Source organism: Chiloscyllium plagiosum, unplaced genomic scaffold (genome assembly GCF_037043375.1).
Source record: "Chiloscyllium plagiosum isolate Xiang-an unplaced genomic scaffold, Cpla_swu_hap1 HiC_scaffold_23, whole genome shotgun sequence".
NCBI lineage: Eukaryota > Metazoa > Chordata > Chondrichthyes > Orectolobiformes > Hemiscylliidae > Chiloscyllium > Chiloscyllium plagiosum.
Window position 1 is genome coordinate 45,643,082 of NW_028270161.1, and position 20,204 is coordinate 45,663,285.

The window sequence follows — 20,204 nt, forward strand, 5'->3', positions numbered from 1 at the left end:
TATTATAAGTGGGTCAGAGATGTGCCATGAGGATGCTATGTAGCTAGCATGTGTCAGATTCCCACATCCATTGATGATGAGTACATGTAAGTACATGTGGCCTGTACCCGTGCAGTATGACCTGAGATATTGGTGCCCAGTGTCCAAGATGGATATTTGGAGGAGTAAACAGTGACCTGGAGTTTAGAAATGTGTTGCTGGAAAAGCGCAGCAGGTCTGTCAGGATTCCTGTTCTGACTTCCACATTGGGAATTCTCAGCATCTAGTTTCTGTCTGACTGGGGGAGAGTGCATATTAATGAAGAGAGTTCAGGTAATATTGAGGGTGATAATGAGCAATAGTTCCTATCAATAGGCCTCTCACTGTTCACTTACAAAACTCTTGTCATGATGTCTGAAACTTAATTGGAAAATATAACTTGTTGCTTCCAAAGCTGAGAAAGGTCTTGCTTGCATTCTCATGTGATTGTCCAAAATTTTTCTCAAGAGCCCACATCTTAAAGGGCCTGAGTAGGTTTTGGCCATAGTGTCAACCTGGTGAAGCTACAGGACAGGACTACGTACATTCCAAGCAATGGGAACAATATGCAATCCAGAACTAACAGATCAGATCCAAGCTCTGCAGTCCTGCCAGATCCATTGGTGAAGTGGTGAATGAATAAACAACTGGCAGAAAGTGAAGCCTCCACAAATATTCCTATCCCAATTATGGGATGGGAGGGGGTCCAGCACATGAGTGCAAAAGACATGTCTGAATTACTTCCATCCATATTCAACCAAAGGTGCTGAGGAGATGATCCACCTCTGCTTCCTCCTGAGGTCCTCCAATTGATGTCAACCAATAGCTGAAAATACTGTATACTGCAAAATCGTAAGGCCTTGTTGACATTCCAGCCATGGTAGTGAAGACCTCTGCTCAAGAACTAGCTGTCCTCCTAGATAAGCTGTTCCAGTACAGCTACACTACAGGCATCTAATCAAAATGTGCAAAGATATGACCAGGTGTGCCTTGTCATGAAAAGCAGGGCAATACCTCCTTACCTACATGTTGCCCTATCAGACTAACTTGACCATCTGCAAAGCAATGGAAGCGGTCATCAAGAGTGATATCAAGTGACACTTGGAAAGGAATAATGTGCTCACTGACACTCAGTTTGGGTTCTCCCAGGACTACCCAATTCCTGAGTTTGTTATAGCTTTGATCAAAACATGGACAAAAAAAAACAGAACTCCAAAGATGAGGTGAAAGTGGCTGCTCTTGATGGGGTGGCATTTAACCAAGTGTGGCATTGCGGTGCCCTCACAAAACCTGAATCAATGGGAATTTGGGGAAAAGTCTCCACTAGTTGAAGTCATACCTAGCACATGGTTGTTCGAGGTCCATCATCTCAATTCCAGGTCATCTCTGCAGGACTTCCTCAGGGTAATATCCTAGACCCAACCATCTTCAGATGCTGCATCAATGACTAGATTAGATTCCCCTACAGTGTGGAAACAGGCCCTTCGACCCAACAAGTCCACATTGATCCTCTGAAGAGTAACCCACCCAGATCCATTTACCCCTAACTACCGCACCTAACACTATGGGCAATTTAGCATGGCCAATTCACCTGAACTGCACATCTTTGGATTGTGGGAGGAAACTGGAGCACCCAGAGGAGACCCATGCAGACACGGGGAGAATGTGCAAACTCCACACAGACAGTAGCCTGAGGCTGGAATCAAACCTGGGTCCCTAAAGCTGTGAGGCAGTGGTGCTAACCACTGAGCCACCATGCCACCCCTGATGACCTTCTCCAATTCATAAGGTCAGAAATAGGGATATTCACTGATGACAATGCAATGTGCAGTACTATTCACAACCTATCAGATACTGAAGCAGTCTGTGTCCGTGTGCAGCCAAGACCTGGACTGCATCCAGCTTGGGCTGATGTGGTAAATAACATTCACAACACATAGGTGCCGGGAAATGACTACCTTCAACAGCAAAAAATCTAACCATCATCTCTGAGACATTGCTATCACTGAGTCTCCAAAATCAACATCATTGGAGCCTTACCATTGACCAGAAACTGAACTGGACTAGCCACATGCATATTTTGGCTGTATGAGCTGGTCAGAGGTATGAGTTCTGCAACGAGTAACTCAGCCTCTATATCCCCAAACCCTGTCCACCATCTAAAATGCATAAGTCAGGATTGTGAATGAATACTTTCCACTTGCTTAGATTGGTGCAGTCCCATAATGTTCAGAAAGCTTGACACCATCCAGGACAAAGCAGCCACTTAAATGGCACCGCATCTGCAGTACCACTGCCATCTAAAACGGAAAAGGCAGCTGATATAGGGGAAGCTGCAAGTTCACCATCAAGCCACTTACCATCCTGACTTAGAAATATATCACCATTCCTTTGCTGTAACTGCGTCAAAATCTTGAAACCTGTTTTCTAATAGTCCTAGGTGTGACCGTTCATCCTAAGGCTGCAGTAGTTCGAGAAAGAAGCTCCTGCAATATCCTCAAAGCTTAGCACCACTCCTTTATCAAACACAGTTAAGATTGAGCAATAAAGTCTGGGCAAGCTAATGACGCCCAGATCCCATTAATGAAAAAAATAATCACATTCTTCAAAGTTTGTGAGAAGATTTGTAGCTCGGGTGCTCGTTGCTGTGGTTCTGTTCGCCGAGCTGGAAGTTTTTGTTGCAAACGTTTCGTCCCCTGTCTAGGTGACATCCTCAGTGCTTGGGAGCCTCCTGTGAAGCGCTTCTGTTGTGTTTCCTCCGGCATTTATAGTGACAACAGAACGAGGACATGCCGCAACCCAAAGGACTAGCCACACTACCATACGTCAAGAACATCTCTGAAATGACAGCCAGACTACTGCGACCACTAGGACTTATAACAGCAAACAAACCAACAGCCACTCTCAGACAACAACTCACCAAAACGAAGGACCCGATATCCAGCATGAGCAAAACTAACGTAGTGTACAAAATCCCATGCAAGGACTGCACAAAACACTATATAGGACAAACAGGAAGACAGCTAACGATCTGCATCCACGAACATCAACTAGCCACGAAACGACACGACCAGCTATCCCTAGTAGCCACACATGCAGATGACAAGCAACATGAATTTGACTGGGACAACACTACCATTATAGGGCAAGCGAAACAAAGAACAGCCAGGGAATTCCTAGAAGCTTGGCACTCATCCACAAACTCCATCAACAAACACATAGACCTGGACTCAATATACCGACCACTACAGCGGACAGCTGAAACTGACAACCGGAAGCGGCAGGGACAGGCCACTATAAATGCCGGAGGAAACACCACAGAAGCGCTTCACAGGAGGTTCCCAAGCACTGAGGATGTCACCTAGACAGGGGACGAAACGTTTGCAACAAAAACTTCCAGCTCGGCGAACAGAACCACAGCAATAATCACATTCTTCAAAGTGAAATTTAAATTGAGATGAAATATATTTTGTCCTGCAGTTGTGGAGCTTACCCAATGTTGACAACTCACTATTTCCTTTCATAGATAATGCTCTAACTTGAACTCCAACTATCCACTTAAATTGTTAAGATGTTTATAGTGTCATTAACAAATCAAATGGAAGAAATATCCCTTGTGAGGCTTTAATATTCTGTGTATTGAACTGTATTTAACAAAATAACAAAGTTTGTGATTTTAATTCACTCTTGAGTTGAAATCCACTGAAATAAAAATACTGAACACAAGAAATTTAGCTGCAGTTGACTGACGCAATTCCAAACCCTGCACTCCCTGTGGGGAACCACAGTTCTCTGACCCATGTTCTATGTGGGAACAATTCCTGCTTGGGAGCCTGGGATTTTAATCCTTGTGCTGTGAATTATCAATAAGATGGAAGTTTCTAGAACTATTTATCTTTAAATGTGGTTCAGAATCTTCACAAAAAAGTCGACAAAGTTCCCAGAGAAGGTAAAGTTCATAGATTGACCGACCTGTGTAAAATGAATACTTGTGTATTTCTCTTCAATTGTCACATATCCCTCCAGGACATTGATGTAGATATTATTTGGAAATGAAGTGATGTTTTATAGATTATATATAAGTTAGTATTACAAATTCAAAACATAAATGACTGTCACTAAGGAAAAGTGGTTGATGCAGCTGAATCTTGATGCTTATATTATTCGACTCAATAACAATAATGCTGTCCACATTGATTTTCAATCTGGAGTTAAATATAATGATGACTCTCTCCAGGGATGAAGTGCAGTATGAGAAAGGTTGTAGTCAGGAAAAGTAATCTTAAGTCAAACAAAAATCTGCACAGAGAAGAAGTGAAGGGTTTCAAGCTTAATTTTGATGCTTTGCTTTGGAATGCAAATTTTAAAATAATCTTTCTCCTCATAAACTAAGAATAAAAATTAAACAAAGTATTAATAATTGCATGATTCCACATTCTAATTAAGGGTTGTAGACCTGAATGTTAACATTGGTCAAATTTTCACAAAGATAGATGGGCTCGACATCTCTGACAGAATAATGCCAGTGCCCAGGATACAGAAATTCTGCCTATCAAACTGACTCCCACCTCTTTTGGTGGTGAGTGGAAGAAAGTAGGATGTATTTTACACATCCACAGTTCATGGAGGTAGCCACACACTTATTGAGTCATAGGGACACTCAGCACAGAAACAGACCCTACAATCCAACAAGTCCACACCGACCATGTTCCCAAACTAAACTAGTCCCACTTGCCGGCATTTGGCCCATATTCCTCTAAACCTTTCTTATTCATGTCCTCATCCAAATGTCTTTTAAATATTGTAACTACCTGCATCTATCACTTCCTCTGACAGTTCATTCCACAGGCAAACCATTCTCTATGTAAAAACATTGCTCCTCATGTCCTTTCTAAAGCTTCCTCCTCTCACCTTAAAAATATGCCCCCTAATTTTGAACTCACCCACCCTAGGGAAAAAAACCCCTTGATGTTCACCTTATCTATGCCCTTCATGATTTTATAAACATCTGTAGAGTCACCCCTAAACCTCCTACACTCCAATGAATGAAGGCCCAGCCTTTCTAGCCTGTTTTATAACTTAACCCTCCATTCCCAGCAACAACCTAGTAAATCATTTCTGAAACCCTCCAATTTAAATAATATCCTTCCTCCAGCAAGGCTACCAGAACTGCACACAGTGCCCCAGAAGGAGCCTCACCAACATTCTGAACAACCTCAACTTGATGTCCTAAATCTTATACTCAGTGCAATGAGCAATGAAGGCAAGGGTATTAAACATGTACTTGACCACCTTGTCTACCTATCAGTTGGAACAAATTTCTGTCATTTCCAAAACACGACTTGTGATTGACAAATTGGATCTAAGACTGGCAGAATTCTTTGCACATGTTAGATACTATTTTAAAGAGCACAGATTCTACTTTGGAATTGTTAAGAGAAGACATAATTTGTGCACAAGGGGTGAATACAAGATGTCATGCCAATTTAATTCCATGTCCTTCAAACTTTGATATAAAAGCAGCCTGCATTGAAAAGAAAGGTCAATGCTTAGAATTCTTTTTGATGTTTGTTGATGTAAGCCTGAGGGTTATCCATATAAGGTCAATGCTGTTTTACTGCTCTCATAATAGATGTTATCACAAAAGGAGCTTGCAATTTTGGTATGTTTGACAATTCTGAATGGTTATAAAGTGGTCAGCTGTCTTAGATGCAAGGCTGTGAATATAAATGTTCATTTATGTGAAGGATGAAATACTTGAACCCATTTAAATGCATTCAAAAACTTTTACCAATGAGTTGTGTTTTAAGTTTGGATGTCTGTACTGGATACTTAAAAATTTATTACATTTCAGCCTGGCTCCTGAGAGCTGCACATGTGGTTACCAATGAGTTGACATTGAATGTGTAAGAGCAAAAGGTTATGGATGGGGAGCTTTGATTTGGCATGAGTTGGCACTACATTGGCACAGTAGCTGTAATGGCCATGAGTCATTAGCCATGGAAGTTATGAGTATGGGGATAGAGGGGCACAAGCTGACACGAAGTGTTGAGCAGTGATGGTGTCTGACCTTTGTGTGTTAACTGACGTGGATTGACATGGATTGGGCTTGGTGAATGTTTGATACTGATGGAGTGTGAGAGCCAACAGGATTTACTTTATTGACTTTATTATAACTTGAACAAGGTCCAAGAGCATCGAGGTGTGTCTGTTAACCAGTTACCTCTGAATTCAGCAGCTCCAAGGCTGCCTGAGAATAGTTTCCAACTGCAGTGGGTCTGAATCCACTTAAAGCCTGGCTCCACAGTACAAAAGCCTCGCCATCTCAGGAAGTTTCTCTCAAATCATGATGGGAGAATCCATAATTTTCCGTACTCTGCATGCTAGACTCTTGTGTCCTCACTGTTGCTTAAGTTACTGAACATTTCTTGTGTACTTTTTAAAAATTCCTAACATTTGGATGTTTTGCAGGAACTAGGAGAACGTGAAGACTGCAGATGCTGGAGAGTCAGTGTTGATAAAGGGTGGCGCTGGAAAAAGCACAGTAGGTCAGGCAGCATCTGAGGAGCAGGAGAGTTGACATTATGGGCATAACCCTTCTTTAGGACTGGGGAAGGGGAAGAGTGCTGAGAGATAAATTGAGAGGGTAGGGCTAGGACAAAGGTAGGTGACAATAGGTAGGAGGTGATAGTGATAGGTCAATGGCAAGTGTGGAGCATATAGATGGGAAGGAAGATGGACAAGTAGGTCAGTCAAGAGGACAGATTTTTTTTAGATTTTTTTTTGCTTTGATATTAGGAATCCACTGTATTTTTAATTTGTTCCCCAGGTTGTCTCATGTCAAAATGGTGATACTGTTTACATCGACTTGACTGAACTTTTGTTTTGCTTGAATTGTACCTTGTTCAATCTTTACAGAATGTTAAAGTGCCTATTCACTCTTGTGTTTGATTCCAGGTGATTCACCCTGTGTCCCCAAAAGATGGTGTTGTCCCTTGGTGAGATCACTGCATGTGGTATCGCCATTGAACTTGCAGCTGACTAATATACAAAACTTCACCCTTTAATATTTTAGTGAACTCATCAGATGTCAGCTTGGAAGGAAGAATGTGGAGGGAGTTTTCTATGCTTACCAGTGACCATGAATCTGTTCACAGTTCAATAATATTGAGATAGCAGCTCTTTCTACACACGACTGTTCAAATTAATCTTTTAATTTTACATCTAAAATTGTTTTGATTGTTGCTGAAGGAGAAAAGATTTTTTAATTGAACAATGACTTTCCTAGATGAGGATTTTGTTTATAGAACCTCATACTTGGAAATGATTTGATCACCTAGGGGTTGGGAGAGAATATATAGCTGCAGAATTGCGAAGGATTAATTGGGGCAGTTCTCTGGTAGAAATGAAAAGCTTCAATATCTAAAGAAGTCTGTTCAATCACAGCAATGCAAAACGTTGGACGGAAGAAGGTTCACTCCATTTTGGACAGCTGCTATCTTTGTTGGAGAGGTGTTTGACTAAGGGCTTGGGATATAATTCACAATATGGGAAACCTGAGCTCAGCACGAACATTTGAATCCAGTTCTGAGTTCAAACAGATGCCATTTTCTCCAGAATCTGTTTCCCACAGTGTGTGACTTACAACTATTAAGAGTAGACGTGAGTGTTTGTAAAAACTCAACAGGGGTCTATGAACCTGTCAAGTCCTTTGCAGTTTAAACTTTTTTAAAAAATCAGCCTACTGAGACTGAGTAAAAAGAAAGTGCTGCACTTACATTGGCTGTTTGATGGCATTAGTCTGAGTATTGTTCTTACTGGATTAGTATTGCCTGATTGTGTCCACAACTTCATCTCAGTTGGGGGTGTCTGTAAATTCACTGTTTTGTTTGACAGCTCCAAGGGATATTAAGACCTAGGTGGAATTGATGTGGGACTATGAATACAAATGTTTGTTTTAATAAGGCATTATAACTATTTGAAGGATTTAATGTAGAGATTGAGCTTTTATTAATGGGATTGTTTCATTTAATAGACTGAAAGCAGTAATAGGTTATTGAAACTAAATTTCATCAGGTTGCTGAATCCTGCCCCTGTTGGATATGGGTGAGTTGACATGGTGTATTTAAGGGCAAACAATGGTAGATAGGGGAGATGAGTTGGCAGTAGATTGACAAAGAGCTGTAAGAAGCAATGAGCATGCATTGAGGGGTCATGGATTGGCATGAGATGGCACTAAACTGTCATGACATTTTAAAGAGCCATGGAGTATGACTATCATAGGTTTGCCATGAGTTGGCACTAAGTTGGCAAGGGGAGTGGGAATTTTGAGTGGGGATGATGGGTTGTCATGCATTTACATTAAAGTTGCTAGAGGGGCTATAAGGGGCCATAGAGGCACAGAGACTGGCACAGATAGCATGAGGGGCCTTGTAGGTTTGGTGGAGAAATGTGGGGTGGCACATGTTGCCACTGGTTGAGAATGTGGATGTGGGGAAATGTGAGGGAGTGTGAGAGGCAACAGTTAATGAGCCTTACTGTTTTTCAGTCCCACAGCATTGAGGTGGGCCTTTCACAGAGCGGTTTCTGTGAGTGCCTCTGCATAGCTTCATGCAGCAACACATTTGCCTCCAGGAGGAGAGTGACCCTCAAGGTTACTATTTGTGGAAATTACTCCTTTGCTCATCCTTAAAAGTTTCATATTTGTAAAGTGTAAAAATGCTAAGATGAATCAAAAATACTATTTTGATGTAAGAAACTATTTTAATGTAAACATTTTTTTCTTGACATCTATGCAAAATTATTAGTGATTAATCACAATTGGGCATGTGTACCTTGACAGCATTTGGAACAAATTGAATACATTTTTAAGGTTGAAAGGAGTATGTGATTTTAAGCAGCATGTGCACAATTAACCTTGGAAGGTTAACTTCCAAGCAATTTTGGAAGTAATTTTTATTTTGGAGGCAGTTTCTCTGATCTTGCATTCAGAGTAGGGAGTCATGTTCAAGGGAGTTGCAGTTTAGAAATAGAGATACAGTGCCACAGCACTGATTTCTCACTCATTTTCACTTTGAGTGCTGTTTCCCACTGGGCTACTGGGTTAGTGAACCTAACCTGCAAGGAAAAGATCTTTCATTTCCCTGTAGTAAAAGTAATCCCTGTTAACACATTTGACCAAAGTTCCTTCACTGTCACATAAAAACTAACAAAAAACCCATGTTCTGATGTAGATTCAAGAATGTTGGAAAACATGCAAAAGTAAGAAAGCGTGAAAAGTTCAAAGGCTTTAGATAAAATGTTATGTTCCCTTCCCGCACTGTTGGGAGCAGGCTAAATGGTATGGCAGGAAGCATTGTGCCTGTTTGTGGAGATACAAAATACAGGTGATATTTCTGGTCAATGTCCTTTTGGCAAAATGGGGTTGTGAGTAAGAATTGGGGTCAGAGACCTAGAATTTTTGAGTTAATCAAACCGAAGTGCCTTCAGTTAATGACATGTTTGCCATGTTTTTTGGAGAATATTCCAACAAATTGTGAAATTTTGCTTGAGATTTGCACTAAAACTCACCTTCAATGCTCCACTGGTACTTCACTGTATCGGGTTGGGGGAAGATGGAGGTTCCCATATTAGTGACAAGACTGCCAGTTGAAACAGGTATAGTTTTAAGCTGGGGTTTCCCTCCCATTCAGGCACCCTGCGCCCCCCCCCCCCCCCCCCCCCCCCACCCCCGCACCGTCCCAACTCACTGTGCTCCTCGGTCTGGTGAATCCCTCACACTCACCTAATTTCCTGACTCCAGCAACAATCTTCATTGGATTCTGGCTTCACTGTCAGCAGTGGCCACTGTACCTGGTGGCACTGTTTAAATTTCATTGGTTGACTGCTCTGGCCAGTGGGTCATCTTCCCAGTTGGGGATAGCAGTCTTGACCTGAATGATTTGATAGCTGTTCAGTACACTTGGAATTTCCTGCCCTGTCATAGGACAGCTCAGCCCCAAAGGTCAATCTATGCCAGTATGTATGTGTGTCAGTGTCAATGTATGCAAGTGTGCGTGTGTAAGTGTGCGTGTGTCAGTGTCAATGTATGCCAATATGTGTGTGTGTTAGTGTCAAGGTTTGCCAGTGTGTGTATGCCAGTGGATAGCACAAGTAGTGTCGGCTGTATGGTAATTCATAAGAATTCAGTGAGGTGTTTGACTGGAATCTGTATCAGCTGTGAATGTGGCATATTGACCTTCACAAACTACTTCATGAAGTTATGCAGCGGGAGAATTAAAAATAATATGTCTCCTTTGATCCAAATCTCTACGAATCCTGAACTAAATAAGGCCAATGGCATGTATGAATATGCATTTGCACACTGTGTGAAAAAGCTGTGCTCATAGGTTGGATATTTCAAGGATGGGGTTGAGCGGTGACTTCTTTGTGACCATCTCAGGGTCAGTGACTCCTATAATCTTTATCCTCCAAATATTTATGATGCCATCTGTTCATACCAAAGGTTAAGTAAGTAATGAAAATAATGATTTGATTACTTTATCCATTTAATTTCTTATTTTAAGGCCAAAATATTTTGATGTGCAGATAACAAAGTAACCCAGGTGACCTAACTTCGAGCTGTCCCGCTTTCAGAACATATCACAATGGTGCGATTACTGTGAAAATCCTATAAAAAGAATATGCCAGTTATGAGGTCATGTGATGTGGCACAAATAAAAATAAAACATTCTATAAATGACTGGCAGTGTGGTTTCAATGTTGTTCCATATTTATAGTTTCTTCCTGTGCACATTTGTTTTGCTAAGGAAATGCTGTTTGCCAAAATGAGAAAAAAAATCTTGTTTATATTCAGGACAGTTGCTGGTGTGTCCCAGAACTGGTACACAATGTTACTTAGCTACACTTTAAGTGGAAAAACTAAAAAGCACAGTTTAACTGGCAGTGCGTGAATGGTTGGAGGACTTGTTCCATATTTCAGTGCTGGCTATTTTTGTGTGGGTGTGCTAACTTGTTTATATAATTAGGCCTCAGGCTGAAAATAGCCCACAGCTTCATTATCATATATTTGCACATTTAGATGAATTTAGTATTGACACTTGACATAAATTCCCACATGCTTCTTGCTGGGAACATGCTGGCTATTATTTTTCCCATGACAAGAGGGGCCTTGGAGGCTACCACCTATTCTGAGTGACAGGAAAGCAACATTTAAAGGAAAAGCAAAGGCACAATACTGCTGGAAAGAAAGGCAGAAAATGTTGGAAAGTGCTCAGTCAGATAAGCACCACTGGAGACCCAAAAACAGAGATAACCTTTCTAGTCGATGACCTCTTGGCAAAATGGGGTTGTGGGTACGGATGGAGTCAGAGACCTTCAATTTTTGAATTATCAAACCAAAGTGCCTTCAGTGAATCTGGTATAATCGGGGAGCCCTGGCTGACAGATATAAATAGGAGTGTCCGAGGTTCTGTTCACTCTGAGAGGTGGCCCTGAGGAACTAATGTCAAGTACTATGCATGTGTAAATAAAGGGTGACTTGGTGACGGGATAGCAGCCTCTTTCTGTTATTTTAGTTTCTTGGAGAAGGTTCCAACCAACTGCAAAATTTAGCTTGACATTTGCACTGAAACTTACTTTCAAAACTTTTTAATACTTATGACCAATGAAAATTTCAAAAATGAATTTAATCACCACTTGGCATCCTTTGGGAATTCCATTGTTTTAATTAATTTTGAAATCATTGAACTTGCCCTGTTTCTGAATGTTGATCCATGTTGACACACAGAATCATACCCTCCAGGGCTAATAAGAAGAAATATGGTTTCATTGGTTGTGCTTGACACAAATATAAAGAGACAACATGCAGCCACCAGAATAATAATCCATCTCACTACAGAGTATGTAAATCAGCAACTCTAATACTGAAGACAGTTTGTGCACAGTACAGTGCACTGTACTCTGTACACTGCCATTAGAGCACTCTAGATCGTCGCAGTCTGCTGCAAACTGCACAACTTTGTCACACAGAGGATGATGACATGATGCATATAGTAGAGGAGGCCAGCAACCCGCAGCCAACTGCAGAACAAGACATAGTTGAGGAATTGAAAGGTATTTAGGCTGAAACACCTTTGTGGGAAGCTAAAGCCACTTGTCAGGGTTCAGAGAGAACACAGAGAAGTAGCATGCCAAGATCTGTCACAGGTTTTGCAATTAGTGACTTTGAGCAGAGTGGCCCTTTGTTGTCAAAGTGTTATGTTATGCCCAGTCACCTATCACTCTTGTACTCATTGACGTGCATTGGCATCTAATTAAGCAATTTAAGTTTCTCAACCTTGCTTTCAAATTCTTTTATGGCTTTGTCTATCCCTGTCTCCGTAATCTCTTCCAACCCCAAAGGTCTCTGGCATATCTGCGCGAATTTATCTTTGGGCTTTTGAGGATTTCCGATTTTATTTGCTCCACCATCGGATTCAAACTCTGGAATTCTGTCCCTACACCACTTCACCTGTCTACCTAGCTTTGTTTTTTAAGATACTTCTGAAAAGCAATTTGATTTAATATCTCTTGACATTGTTCAGTGTCACATTTTGTTTTACGCTTCTCTTGTGAAGAGGATTGGGATATTTGGTTACGTAAAAGGTGCTATATAAATATGTTGCTATTGTAAAACAGATTTGAAGGGAGTTTAATAGGAAAGTTAAACATGAAGTGTGGGAGTTGAGAGGTGACCAAATAGAATTTTTTTAAATCCATGAGGGGGATAGTTAGAGTTAATGGGAGTTGTTTGTTCTCTAGAAGTGGGGATTTCAGGTGAGGAGAGAGATTTTACAAAGACATGAGGGGCAAATTTTTTACACAGGATAGTTTGCATGTGGAGTGAACCTCCTGAGAAAGTGATGGATGTGGGCACAGTTACAAAGTTTAAAAGTACATGAATAGGAAAGGTTTGGAGGGATATGTGCAAGAAGCAGGCAGGTGGAACTAGTGTAGTTTGGGATTATGCTTGGCATGGTCTGGTTGGACCAAAGGGTCTGTTTCTGTGTTGTATGACTTTATGACTTAATGAAAATTGATGGGGCAACATTTTTAAGGACTTTGGGGAGGAATGTCTGATTAGAATTGGGGAACTAATTTCCTTCTGCAACAAATAAGGCCAGTAAACTATGAAATATCAGGTGAGGAGGAATATGTGTTTGTAAAGGGAGCGTATCTGACCTTATATCTATTAAAATGTTCATGTATTAATTGGCCATTTGGCGGATTGTTCTCCTCCTATTGTCTGAAAGAACTCCTTAGATCATGCTATTTCACTGCCATTTCCACATGCCCTTTTAACTTTTTTTCTTTTTCAGATATTCATCCACTTCCTTTTTAAAAGCTATTATCGATTCTGCTTCCATCATTGTTCAGATAGGACAATTCATGCCAATAATAATCTGCCAGTAAGAAAACCCTTGATCTTTCCCTTTGGAGTTTTGCTGATGCTCTCAAAATCATGCCTCTAGTTACTAACTACCAAACCAGTGGAAATAATTATTTCAGATTTGCTTTATCAAAGCCTCTTATAATTATCAATATCGGTATTATTTTTTCTTAACTTACTTTATTATAAATGTAAAGGGCCCCAGCTTCTCCAATTTATCCTCATAACTAAATGGTATATATACTCTTTAGTATCAATTAGTGAAAATTATCTGAATTCCATTTGTGACCTTTGCTAGCGGAAGACTCCAATGTCAAACACAATTAGAACCTCTGCCTGACTGACGGTTGGTATTAGTCTGGCATTATCTGTTCACCTTTTGTCCTTATTATCCTGGGAATATATTTTCTTTACTCTATCATTTCATTCTTCTAAAGATTGGTGTATCCAAATCTGCAATTCCCTTTGGTCCCCCAGTCTTTTCAAAGGTTTCACTATTTCATGTTCATTTCTTCCTTTTGGTTTTCCTCTCTCAATGTTTCACCTCAAATTTCTTCTGATGTTTATCTGTCCAAACTAGTCATTTGTCTATGCCGTACCAAAGATGCATTCTCTTCACAATTATTAATGCCCCTTATGTTATAAAATATTATATTGTATCCCATACCCATGTGTCTAATAATGTTGAAAGGATGGCAGGTTCAAAGGCAGAGTTCTTTTTCAGGAGATAATAATGACTTTGAATGGTATTGACATAGCTAAAGCCATTCATGATGTTGGTGAGCAATGGAACAAAACAATGTAGTTGAATTGGAAAGTAAAGAGATCAAAAGAGCAGAGGATAATCAGATGGAGTTGAGAGGGTTCAGGTGAGTCTGAGGAAGGAAAGGAGTTTGGCGAGAAATGAAAGAATGGTCTCACCAATCAAGAATGCTGTTGGGAACTGTGGTCTTGTGGCAACTGGAAAATGATTAGTTAACTGGAGGGCAGGGAAATACAATTCAGTGTTAAACTTACATAAACTGCTCCTCATGGTAGTGATAGAGGCACACCAAACATCTCGGATAGATGAAGATTTGTTGTTAAAGGGGACAACATTGCAGGATTGCGAATCTATAAAATAATAATTCAGGCATAAAAGAATTGGAGTATTGGAAAGCCTAATTAATCAAGTTCTGTAAAAGAATGATTGACTTTCCAAAATGCGTTATTTCTAGCAGCACAATGTTAACTTCTATTTGTATATATGTAGCTTTTAGCAGCCTGTGAGTTCTACCAATGCACTTTCATTTACAAGTAGCAGAAACGACTCATTCAACCGGAATTATGTTCCACATTTCTGGCTTACTGTCTCCCTGAATTTGGTATCTGAAACCATGAGCTTGGAGGAGTACTGCACTGCCCCCTAGCAGGGAGGTTGCAGTGATAAATGAAACAGGAACAGGAGCACAGCTGTGGCACAGCTTCTGTGCTGTTTCCAGCCTTAAGACTTTCTGGTGGAGAGACAAGCCAAATGATCTCCAATAAACAAATCTACCAAGATCGTTAGTAAACGGCCAGATACTTTCTTGCTTGATCCTTAGTGCCAGCATGTATTTACACTCTGTAGGTATGCATCATGCAACTGACATTGCACCAAGCTCTATTCGTTCATTGCTTTCCTCTGAAAGGTTTCTTTAGAGTGGCTAAGCAGGGCATTCCCATTGTCCCCACTTATTGAAGCAACACTTCCGAAGTTGCTTTCACAAATTAAAGTGTTCTCCTTGACATCATACTTTCAAATACATTTTAGTTTTTTTTTCAGATGTTTATATACCTGCAATTTAAGAAGTAAGTTGTGCTCAGGATGCATGTTTTCTACAGTAACACTATCCACTTTATACATTCAAAGGTCTTTTAAAGTTATTTATATTCTGTTACGGGACAAAAATAAAAGTGTAACTGTATGTGTTGTACATGTGTATGTTTACCTACATAATTTGTGTAATGATTATGGACAGCTTTACTTTGGTTTTCTTATTTTAGTATAAGGTTCCATCTTGGTTTGAGACTATTAGCACAGTACCTGCCCTTAAGCAAAATGCTTGTTATGTGATGTAACTTAAGATATTGTTGATGTAACTTATCTTGATTTAAGGTACTGACTGGAAGCCTTTAGATGAATTGTCTAGGTCTGGAGCTAAACGTTGAGTGTATTACCATCTCCCATCAAGCATTCATCATTGCTTTCATGTTAGAATAGTGCCCTAGATTGGCTAAAAGGGCACTTCTATTTTTCTACTTCTTGCTGCAGCATTTCTTTGGCTGCATCTATTATATTTGTAGATCCTTAATCTGGCTGCAGCCTTGTCAAAAGTGCTGTACATTTGATATTCCACCTCACAATCAGTATTTGATACTATCAGGGGATCACTGTGGACATGTAATGAAACAAGATGCCACTGCCTTCTGCAGACCTGATCGTGTTCAACTGGGTGTGAAAACAAGTGGCACTATTCCTGCTGCCAGGGCACAATTAATGTGAACTTCCATATTGTATCTGAAAGATGGAAGAAATTCACAAAGTACCCTGTGTTTGATTCCATTTCAAATGCTATCTGCTGTGTAGTGAGCTCTGCTAGGATATGTTGCAAATGAAGCTGCATACATTCTGAACAGTTTTGTGACAAATAATAGTGACATGCTTTCTGTTGTTTATTCGAAAAAAAAATGCAGCAGCTTCAAGCAAGAGCAGATACCTGGTTAAATGCAAAAATCCAGCAATTGCTCTTCAAGATGTATCACTCCACCATTAAACAGGATCTTGCTAACTGTCTGACCATTTAAATACACTGAATAGTGTGAATAGCCTATTCCTTTGGGGTAGATATGAACTAAATATATCACTGAAAGTTAGGGTTTGCCCGTTGCAGTTCAAATATCTTCTTTAACTAAGTGATGAGTATCAATTATTTACAAGCATATTTGCTGGTATTGAAAATGAACTATTACAAATGTGAAGGCTCATTCCTTTACCTCTCCAGTGTAGGAAATTGGAAACTAAAACTGTCATTTTTTTCCTTTATTGTTCTGTCTTGTTTTCTCTTATTGCAAAATGCCATTGCATTTGTTTTAACAGTAAACACATCCACAAATCCCTATTCACTGTTACTGACAATCAGTTCAGACACAATGCTCAGATGAAAGCCAACATACAATAAACATTCCAAACCAATTCATGTCCCACTACATGCTGCTGCAAAGGTACATCTGCTGGAAGGTTGCTGACTTTCAGAGGAGAACATTACAGTTGTAGGATGATTATGGGTGACTTTGGGCCTGAAGGCTTGGCGAATGCAGTGATGACATTTATTTTGAGAGGACTTGAATATAAAAACAGGAATGTAATTCTGGGGCTCTATAAAGCTCTGGTCAGACCACATTTGGAGTATTCTGCACAGCTTTTGGCCCCATTTCTCAGGAAGGATGTACTAACCTTGGAGCGTGTTTAGAGGAGGTTTACGAGAATAGTCTCAGGAATGAAAGGCTTAATATATGCTCCAAGGGCCATTACTCCACCAACAATGCAACAATTCCAGTAATCTGTTGGAGGACAGATTAACATGCTGCAGGTCCCTTTGACCACTGCTGTCAGGAGCCATAATGGCACAGTCTGGGCTAGCTTTACAGCAAGAATTCTAACTATCATTGCAGCATCCAGATGTCACATGCCTTCTGTTTATCCTGGCGTAAGATAAACATTTGTCATCAGACTCTCCATCATAGCTGGGTCCAAAAGTATGTGAATGATATTGGGCACCACCTGTGTTCCAAAGGAAAGCCATTTTGGACTTGAATCTAACTGTGTCCCTCTCCACAGATGCTGCCAGACCTGCTGAATTTTTCCAGCACTTTGTCTTAATTCAGATCTCCAGCATTCTCAATACTTGGGAGAAGCAAGTTCTAAAGATACATGCTCCTCTGAGAGAAACAGTTGTCCTCAGTTCCATCTTAAATGGGAGGCCTTTTGTTTTTAAAACAGTATCCCCTAATTCCAATCTCTCCCACAATGGGAAACATCCTTTCAGCTTCCAATCTGCCAAATCCCCTCAGGATCTTAGATGTTTCATTAAGATCACCAGTCATTCTTCTGAATTCCACTGAATAGAGGCCCAGACTGTCCAACCTTTTCTCATAATTTACCTATCTCATCCCAGATGTCAATTGACTGACCCTTCTCAAACTGCTTTGAATTCATTTACATCCTTTCTTAAATAAGGAGACCAAAACCATGCACAGTATTTCAGAAGTGGCATCACTAATGTTCTGTTCAACTGTTCCATAAAATATCTACAATTATATTCCATTCGCCTTGCACTAATTCCCAATATTCCATTTGTTTTCTTAATCACTCGGTACACCAGCATGTAAACATTTTGTGATTCATGTATCACAATACTTAAGATTCCCCTGTACTTCATAGTTCTGCAATCTCTATTTAATTAATGTCCTGCTTTTCCTTTCTTTATTTTGACAAGTCACCAAACCAGATGGATTAGTGTACTTAGGTTAACTGCATTCTGACTTGTGTTGTTACAATGTGGTGTTGCTCTTCAGTCATCCAGTTCATGTATTCTGCTCTGTTTTACAGAAAACTGGAACATAAGACTCATGCTACATGATGACCCCTTCTATGTACCAGCTGATCAAATTGATGCCTGCTGCTTGATCCAAAAGGAGTAAATCATTCGGAATCATTGGTGCCAATTTGTTGGGAAAAGCTAGAAGTCCAACACTAGAATTGGAAGAAAAACACAGGTACATAAACATACTGGAAAGAGAGGATTCCACGCACACTGTATCTGATACTGTCTCATAGCAGAACTCATTCAGTTGCTTGTATTCATTCACTTCTTTAAATGTATATAAACAGATTTCCATGACATTTAATTTTCTTTTTTTATCTTTAAGGATTATTTTTTACCTTTTATTTACCACAAAATGTCAAAGACTTATATATTATAAGGAAATAAATTCAAACTTATATGGAGGCCCTTACTGTACTGATCTCACAATGTGCTTATTATCTATTAGTTGACGTAGTGGAAATACTTTATTTTAGGAGCAACAATTCTTCTAACAATTAAAGAGTAACATAAGGGGGTCTATCTGTCATTTGTAGACAGTAAACACTGTTCTGAAACTGTGGGCGAAATCTTGGGGTGAATTGTTCAAATATCTATTTTTGTACATATTATATATGTTTTATATCAAATAATTGAGTTTCTAGTGATATACTGATTTTAAAAATTAAAGCATTTTATTTCGCCAGTACTCAGATTTTAAATTCTTTTGGAGATCTGTTTAGGATGATGATGATAAATGTTCCAGCAATTGCATTTTTATCATAATCTGATTTATTCATAAGGACAATTTGTTGCATCTTGTTCACAAGTTGTCAGTGCACTTGTGCCAAATCATTGTATCACTGTAATTAAAAACATCTACCTCAGTTTGATGTATTCACTCATCTTTCTTTTATTTAAGTATCAATATACTTTCGACATAATTATTATATGTTATCACATGGGTGAAGAGTTTGGGAAACTGTATAGATATCTTAACATCTACATCTCAGGGGTCAGAGATTATAACTATATATTCTATGAAATAGTTAACCAAATTGTTAAAAAAATGCAAATCATAGGCAAGAGATTATGATCTCAAGAGAAGCACTGTATACATAAAAGAACAAGCTTAGAAAAGAGTTTTCAAGCATAGTTATCAGAATGGTGGGTGGTGACCAATGCTAATTTTATTAAAGCATTCACCTAAAGAAGAATGACAGAGACAAAGTAGGAAAATGAGATTTTGTAAAATGATCCTCGAGGAAGAATCTAAATTCAATAGAGGATAGAAAGGCCTAAAAACTTTTGGTTCACTGTTACTGTATGATAACATGTAATAACACTTTTATTTTATTCCCACCATATTTTAATTTTTGCTTTGCATCAAGTGGTCTTGAAGTAGATAATTTACAAGACAGACATTTTGGATGTTCTTCAAGATGACATAGACAACTATACATTCTTAAACCTTCCAATGATAACATTAATGTATAACTTTTACCTTTTTTGGGTTCAAAGTTACTATTCATTTTGATTCCAGGTAAATGTCCCAGATTTTGAGCTTATCACTTAGAAATTACTCAAAGGCAGATAAGGTATTCATAACAGAACTCATTCAGTTGCTTGCATTCACTCACTTCTCAAATAGATTTTCATGACATTTTATTTTCCTTTTTACCTTTCAAGGATTATTTTCTACCTTTCATTTACCACAAAATGTGGAAGACTTATACATTACAAGGAAGCAAGTTCATGACTGCAGACTTTTCATGATTGTCTGACAGAAGGCCCAGTCAATTCTGAGTGCCAGGTTTCACTAGTATCAAGGTGAAGAGCTATGGAAGAGAGAAAAATGGAGTTAACATTTTGTGACAAAAGACTCATTCAACTCAAAATATTAGGCTGGTTTTCTCTGCACAGATGCTGACAAACATCCTGAATTTCTACAGCACTTTCTGGTTTTATTTCAGATCTCCAGCCTGTGGAGTATTTTGCAATTATTTGAGTGTTTAGTTCCATAAATGCTGACTGGAGTTAAAATACATTTATATGGATGGGGATCCATATTTGAATATAGTTCCATAGGTGTTAAATTTCACCGAGGCACAGTTTCATAGTTTCTCTGGGATAAAGTTTCACAGGTAATGGGT

General features: G+C 39.4%; 1 long non-coding RNA gene across 1 annotated transcript in view; it reads left to right on the plus strand.

Annotated features, from left to right (window-relative positions):
* The window catches only part of LOC148145886 (uncharacterized), a 34,328-nt gene extending 15,389 nt beyond the window's left edge, over window positions 1-18,939 (plus strand). Inside the window, exon 2 of the long non-coding RNA XR_015761161.1 lies at window positions 18,078-18,939. This is a non-coding gene — a long non-coding RNA (uncharacterized LOC148145886). The remainder of the gene's footprint in view (window positions 1-18,077) is intronic.
* The last annotated feature ends 1,265 nt before the right edge of the window (window positions 18,940-20,204 follow it).